An 8,324-nucleotide genomic window follows, 5' to 3' on the forward strand; every position below is an offset into this window, starting at 1 on the left:
GTCCCACAGAAATGCTGCCTTAGATCATGGCTTTTCTATCGATTGTGATTGCCTGGCGAGAATCAGAGTGAGGAAAGTCTTGTATCTCAAAGGAAGTAACTAATTTCCTCATTCACTATGCAAGGAATTCTTCTTTTGCAATACATGGAGCACATCAAACAAAAAAAAGAAACAGGAAGAGACTGAAGAAAGTGAGAGAAACAGGAAGAAAGCTGAAAATAACCTAATGAAGCATTAGGCTAAAAAAGTTAAAATCATGAGTAATGTCTTAAAACAGTCCTCTCTCACACACAAAGAAAAGAAAAACCTACATAATGTAAAATGTTTGTGGGAAATATGTATTAAGAAAACAGCCACTTTTTTTTGGTAATGATCACATTTTTGTTTTATAGTTAGCCTAGTTTGTATAAATTTCCCGTGTGTTCAAATTTGTGCTTTGTATCATATGTTAAAAAATTTAAAAATACTCTTATAGTAAAACCTGGAAAACCTTTTTTTAAAATAACCTGGAAAATCGTGGAATTTTGTATCTCGAGAGTGTGTATTTTGCAGGGTTGGGTAATGACGTGTAGAATATTAATATTCTACATACGTGTAGAAAATAGTGTAGAATATGTAGAATATATGCTGAATATGTAAAATGTTCAGAAATAAATTAAAATCTACCTTTCAGGTAGTTGGAATATTCTTTAAGGTTATTCCCAGTATCCAGTATTAAGCACACTAGCTCTCAAACTGCTAAATATTCCTGCATCTTCAGCACAGTTGTAGAGAGTATTTAGTAACTGGTCTTTCGTTCATTGTCCATTGAGGAACCGACTAACCTTTGAACTTTCCAAGAAGTTGTTGCACGTGTACCACACGCTAAAACTGCATGATGTTGCTTCTGATGAATATTGAGAAATTCTAAAGACTATACATAATGTAATCTATCTATACGTATATATAGTATGTGATTTCGGTTAAGTATCACTAGATGAAACATAGTGTGTTTGTTCCTTCATGAATACTTTCAATTTATTATTATAAAGATATAAGTAAATTTGACAACCAATTGTATCGTTAATTTATGTATGCAAAGACACTCATTAAAAGCAGGCTGTAAAAAGATGAGTATTATACATGTACAATATGTAGAAAATTCAATATTTTACATTACATATTCTACAGTAGAATATACGCGTAGAATATACATATTCTACGCTGTATATTCTACTGACCCAACCCTGGTATTTTGATGTGTGAATTTGGGGCACCTGAAACTATTTCTATGTGTTTTGTTGTGATGATGAACATAACTGAAGCTGATAAGCATATCTGCCAGATATTCTGGAATGTTTTTGTCTGTTACACTTCTCAGCCGAGGCGTTCCAAGGTTGGTTTCCTGCAGGGGTCAAACACAGATCTGCAAGGAAGGAAACATGGGCGACATTGTATTGAACCATTGGATTATTCCAGCGGGGAACCGGGGAGACCATTCATTCCATTTGCTTCTCCATTCACGTGGCTTATCTCTTCATCATTCATGATGACTTGAATTTCAATGAGATGTTGTGCTTTAATTTGTTTATTCATTTGTTGATCTGCAGTAGCTCCTCATGGAGTCAATTCCTCAATTTTTTTTTTGCTTTTAATAGGGGCTTCTCCTTATAGTGACAAAAAAGTTTGCATATCTTGACACTAGTGTTGTTTGGCCTGTTGTAAACTATTTATAAATCTCGTGATTTTATCGAATTCATGGACCCTGCCATTGAAAATCTAGTATCTGTAATCAAACTACGAGGAATCCTCTGAATAGTAGGTTGCTAAATAGATCACAAAGACGAAGATAGGTTCATCGGCCTGGAGGCTGGTTTTCGAATTCCTAGACATCACTGTGGGGGAATGGCCTAACTAGGGAGTGCTAGGAGAAATGATTCCGCAATGTTTAACAGTTGCCTTCCGCGTTGTAGATGATGAAGGAACAACACAACACGTAGTTCTGAAATGTAGGATGTTGTGATGGAAAGACAAGTTCAGTGTAGGACATTTTGAGTGAGTTACATAGAACAAATCCCAAAATTAAGTGAAAACAATCAATTGATAACTTCATATTTCTCACCATGTATGCTGATGGATTATGTTAGACTAAAATGTATTTTGACTTAAGTCATTTAGGATATGCCACTCACCGGTGTCACACTGACCATACTCTGCAGGGAGAGGAAGAAAGCTAAAATGGCGGACATCACCCGGCCTAGTACAAGTGCAGGCATTAGTGGTAGTAATCAGCTGTTGCCTTTTTCCATAACTGAAAAATCTCTAACTCTGCCGGGAATGAAACTTGGCTTTGCAGCCAGAAGTGACTCCAAACATTTGTATGGTTTCGTGGCCGTACGTCTATTTGGTCACAATTGTTCAACATGCCGCAATGTAGTTCAAACCAGTAACAAACTTATAGCAACTGAATGGTCAAATCATCCAAGATAAGAATGTGTTCTTTCATGTGAAACACCCAATAAAGAAATAAATAAAGTTTGAGAAAAAATATTTTCAGTAAATAAATGAGTGAGTTGCATTATTCAAAGCACAAAAGATTTAATTTTGATGTGCAGAAAAAATAAATTCACTTTTTGAGTTACATCTTGTCTCATGGTTCGTCGAAAACCATTACATCACCAATTTTGCATGAAATAATGAAATCTAAGGGTCAAGGTGGGGGGGGGGGGGAAATGTAATTGATGGAAATTTATTTCAAAATAGTTTATTTCCCAAAGAACTGGGAGTTTGGTGTAATAGTGACCCAAAACATTGATTTTAGGAAAAAAAAAAAAAAGGGAACTCTTACAAAATAAAGCCTTTTATTACTTATAGAATATAATAATTTTATTTTATATTTTTATTGTCATGATGCAATGCATAATTATTTTTTACTTTGTAAACTTATTTACATACAGTATAGTAGTATATGTATATAGCTTGTGTGTTGAGAATTTTTTTTTCTCAAGAATATGACATGTGAGGTAGACCTATTATTTTGTTAGTGTAATTTTTTTTAAGTAACTTGTTATATGCTACTGTTTAATGGGTCTGAAATTAGTGTAAAAGAAGAATATTTACTATCATTAATCATTAGTTCTTTAATCTGCTCTGTCCATGTACAACAGAGACTTTAATCCAGGACATCGTGACCTATGGCCGTAGCGGACTAACAGTTTTGCCAGATTATCAAATATCAAAGTAGTTTTAGGGAAAATACTTCAGAAAAATTAATATACAGGAAAATGAAATTAAAAAATGGTAATTGTTCCATATCACTTATAATAGTCCTTTTATTCTGATGTAATCTATTCTAATATTATAAAGCTGAAGAGTTTTGCGGGCGTACGGTGGTGTGGTGAATTTATCGATATTAAATAGTGGGCGCCACCACGTGAGTGGGCACGTGGACCCGGCTTGATACTCTTACTCAGGGCGTTACGTGGCCCGTGTGCGGCGAGATATTTGGCCCTCTGGATATTAAATGCGCCGCTCTCGACCCTGCCTAAGCCCGCTCTCAGCATCGGGCACGCTTCTAACACGCAGTGGGCTCTCAGTGCGTCCCACACGCCGCCGACCAGGTTGGAGTCCCACGTGGTCCCCCGAACACAGACATGTAACACAGTTAATTAGTTTATTGTACTCACGATTTATTTCCGTACACGTTCTTTCACTGGTACAACAGGTAAAATGCCCGGGGCACGAATCGGTTTAGATGAAGAGGCGGACCACGCACGTGGCCGCCCCAAGTCGTTACGTATTACGATGGTGATATTAAAAACTCAGAAAAGTTAATATTAATTATTTAAACAGTCTCTCCGACCGAGAGAGGCCCCGAGGATGAAGAAAGAGATTCGGATAAATTAAACTATGGAATTATTACTCAGTGACTCAACGGTGATGTCCTCGGGGTGTTGACAGAGACGTCCGCTCTCGGCCGGCTGTAGAAGGAGACTGGGATGAGATCATGGTTTGCAGGTGGCAACATGGCGCCCCTTCGCGCCCAGCACAATGACCGTTACACACTCTGTGATTCCGTGCCCCGGCGAAAGTTAAGTAAATAGTAAATTACATTTAATAATTATATAGAAATTACTGGTAATTTAAAATACATTAATGTTAACGTAGTTATTAAGAATTATGCTAAAACATTTCTACCCTCGTTCAAGTCCGTGCCTGTTCGGGTCCGCCCGGGCAACGTCTATAGTTTTATATTTAATTGTAATGTTTAAATTGGAAAAACACATGATTCAACTGCAACAAGACACTGGGGCAAAAGAATAAAAGAAAAAGGGTTACAATGTGAATTAATATATTTAGGGGTGCGGCGCACTGCGTCTAAGCGCCCTCTTGCTGTAGTTCGTGGCGCGCAGTTTGAATCGCACACGGCTACGTACGTTACGACACAAATGCCGGGTAGGGAAGGTATTGGGAAAGGGAACGGAGGATGAGCAGGCTCGTGGGGCGAAGCCCCGGCTGACGTCAGTTTGTTTGTTTGTTTGTTTGTTTGTATGCGCTATCTCAGGAACCACTGGTCCGATTTGAAAAATTCTTTCAGCGTTGGATAGTACATTTATCGAGGAATGCTATAGGCTATATCATATTATCAATAACATTAGGGATCCTTACTAAAAGTCCAATTTAGAATCAAATGCATTGGAGGGGGTTAGATACAACATGCAGTAAACGTACAAAGTATGTGTTGACAATGCCGCAGGCGCTAGAAGTTTATTTCCTATTGCCTATTAACATTGTTGCCACGCACTAGATGCCTTATCATTCTTAATTTTCCCATACAAGTAAAAAACACCCATGTGGCATTAACAACGAAGCAATCAGTACCCTCATAAGAGTTCAATTAGTATTTAAATACTTTTTATCACTTTAAATCGCAAACCTAAACAATTGTTTTTTTACCTCTCTCTCTGTGTTTAATTTGTTTTTTTATTGCCCTTTTTTTCAAGTATATATATTTTACAGACTTGAAACTTCACAGTAATGTTCCTTATGTTACGCAGGATGACATTTTCCGAAAATTAGATCCCATGGGTGGTTAAAACCAGGCAACAGTGGGTACTTTGTCTGCATGAGAACAGGATTTTGCATTGTTCATGCCTTCTGTGTCTCCATGGCAACGGGCATCGCGCGGCAGTGGCGTACCCACAGGAGGGGCATGTATAATGAACGGCGCAAGAGTGATCTGCCTGTAGACTGCCGTAGCGAAGTACGGGTACATCAGTTGTACGTTGCATGCACGAGTCGGGAAACCATCGGTGCTATTCATTTTCTCTCTGGTACATTGTACAGCATTGTAATAAATTTTCACTGAATTTTTTTTTATTTACCATTACTGTAAATGGGAGATGTGGCTTAACTTTTTTCCATTAGTATAGCCATGCGAAGCCAGGTTGGGCAGCTAGTGATTGTATATATAGTGAACCTGTGGTACATGATGACTGCTGTTTTAATTTAGTTAATCCAAGATCCTGGCCAAAAAAAAACTTGCTTATCACAATACAAATAAATTATCTCAGGTCTTGGGAAAATGTTTTATTTCATATTCAACTTACGATCATAATTAATTATTATGTGAAAAATTTTTGTTATGTCCAGAATCGACGTACTAAATTAAAACAGTAAGAATCATGTACGACAAGATCAATGTATACAGGATCAGGATTAAGGTATTAACTTGGCTACATGATACGGAACTTACCCTGAATTTACCCCCAAAAAAATTTGAGCACGAATGGCTTGATGAGTGCTCAGGGTGTCTCCCACCCTTGAAAACCAAGAAAACCAGGAAAAAGGGATGAATTTGATGATACCGAGAACTAGCCTGGTTTTTTTTTTATGTTCCACGCCACCAGGCCAACAGTGACATGTCTTTGTAAGTGAACTCATATTGCTGGAATCACAGTAGCGTGACTCTGCGACGCGTAAGATGCAATGCAACAAAAAAAAATATATCCTTATGCACGCCCGCGACCCGCTCCTCCCCCCTTTAGCATTTTAACAGCTGTGGTGATGGTTATCTTGACAGCTAAGGCAATTAATTACCTTTTCCCCTGGGTTGACAATAAAATGGTCGCTTCACAACGCAAGAAAGTTCACAGAGTGCGGCACATACTGCACAATGTGCAACCTTCGTAACATTCCACGTCTCGCCTGCTCACGCGAGCAATAACAAAGCAATATCACAGTGCGTAACAGTTTTGAACTCTCTGGAGTGGTTTATAGTTATGGCTTACATCTAGTAAACTAACGTTTCAAGGAAAACTCATTAATTTTCTTTATGAAATGATTTTCAAATGAACCTAGCGCTTGTTAGAAGATTTAGTTGTGCTGCACATTGTGTCATGTTTATGCTCGTTTTGGTGACTGTTGCTGGTCTAATATACTTTTCTTGGGTATCTTTTTTCCTTTCGAAAGCCATTTACTATTAAAATAAATTTATATTTGATTTTGAGAACTTGTTACTTTGTGCCAGAGCCGGAACTGAAAACTGACTGGAGCATAGTGGCATATTTTGATGTATAGGGGTCGAGAGTGAATCAGTCTGTCTGAAATATTTACTACGACAAATATCATTTCAAACCTTCACAACATACATCCTAACTCTAGTGAAGATTTTGATTTCAAATGAATGATATCACTTGGGTTACACTGATGCACATTTACATTTGCGATGTTTTCATAGATCCAGATAATCCTAAATAAGTGTATATATTTGCATGCAAGGAAAAATGTTTGGTTTTTTTGTATTTATTTATGCCATGCTGAATAATTTTCCTTTCATAAATTTTTCCGCACGGGATGCATTTTATTTGTGGCTTTAGGAAAGAAAATGCGTAAAGGAAATTTGTGTTTTGCAATGAAATGTGACTTGACAAAGGGTAATATTTACATGTGTATCAGCTGTAACATTTTGTTGTTTTGCACATGTACCTCAAGTTTCCCTTAGATGTTGTCTTATGTTTCCACCTCCTCATGGCAGTAAACCATCCTTTTTTCCACGGTCGTAGTATAGGTCTTCTTGACCTCGGCAAGTGGCGAACAAAACAACCCTCCATCAGCTTGTGCAGAAACACTGCCTTTGCACAGTACAGTATCTGCAGCAAAGTGTAGTCGCCACTCTCTGTTATTACATGTAGGATACACAATGGTGTACAGCACCGGTGTGCAGTAGTCTGGATATCCCAGAATCAGCTGTGAAATATTTTTGAGTAATAAATTCACTCTTCTTTCTAAAAAAATCTTGCTGAGTTAGAGTTGTATTAAAAATGAATAGATACGTTCTTGTAAAAAACACCATGACAGGCTGCAGGATGACAAATAGTGCTCTCTTTCCTTACACATATGCTGACACTCTGATAAGCAAGGCTATACTTGGCCATCTGTGATGATTGCTTGGAACCTGTGATGGACACTTCATTGGTGATGGCGATGGAGTATTTTCTCAACAGGGTAAAGTTGACGTCGTCCGGGCCTGCGGCCCCTTTGAGCCCGATACGACACCGCCCAACCACCATCTATATTCAAACCTCCCGCTCGTGCGTGCGTGTGTGCGTGTGTGTCTAGCCCGGCAAGAGGGCGCTTAGCTGCAGTGCGCCGCACCCCTAATTTGCTACGTTTTAATATTATTTGTAAACCCTTTTTGTTTTCATCCATCTTCGCCCCAGTGCTGTGTAGTTTACTTGTGTTTCTTTAATTTAAATAAGTTACCTTAAATAACTATAGACGTTGCCCGGGCGGACCCGAACAGGCACGGACTTGGACGAGGATAGGAATGCTTTTATATGAATTATCATTAAATAAGTAAATAGTAACAAACTTTCCATTGTCAGTAATTTTTATATATTTTTAATGTTTATCTGTAATTTACTCAACTTTCGCCGGGGCACGGAGTCGTAGAATACAGTAACGGTAATTGTGTTGGCGCGAAGGGCGCCATGTTGCCACCTGCGAGCGATGAGCTCAGCCCAGTCGATCTTCATCACTGACCGAGAGCAGACGCGCCAGCACCCCGGGGACTTCAACCTTTGTTCTGCACTGACCAAGTAATTCTGTCTCGTTAAGTATTTCTGAATCTCTTTCGCTCGTCATCCTCGGGGCAGCTCTCGGCCAGCGGGCTGTTTAATTAATTAATTGTCTCAGTCGAGTTTTTTCATCACCGTGTAATAAGTATACTTTGCAGCATGGCCACGTGTGTGGACCATGCCTTCACCTAAACCGATTCGTGCCTCAGGCTTTTTAACCGTGTAATGTGTAACGTGTAACGGGCGTGTAGAGAGACGTGTTAGTGA

The sequence above is a fragment of the Bacillus rossius genome, chromosome 1 (assembly GCF_032445375.1).
Source record: "Bacillus rossius redtenbacheri isolate Brsri chromosome 1, Brsri_v3, whole genome shotgun sequence".
Lineage (NCBI taxonomy): Eukaryota > Metazoa > Arthropoda > Insecta > Phasmatodea > Bacillidae > Bacillus > Bacillus rossius.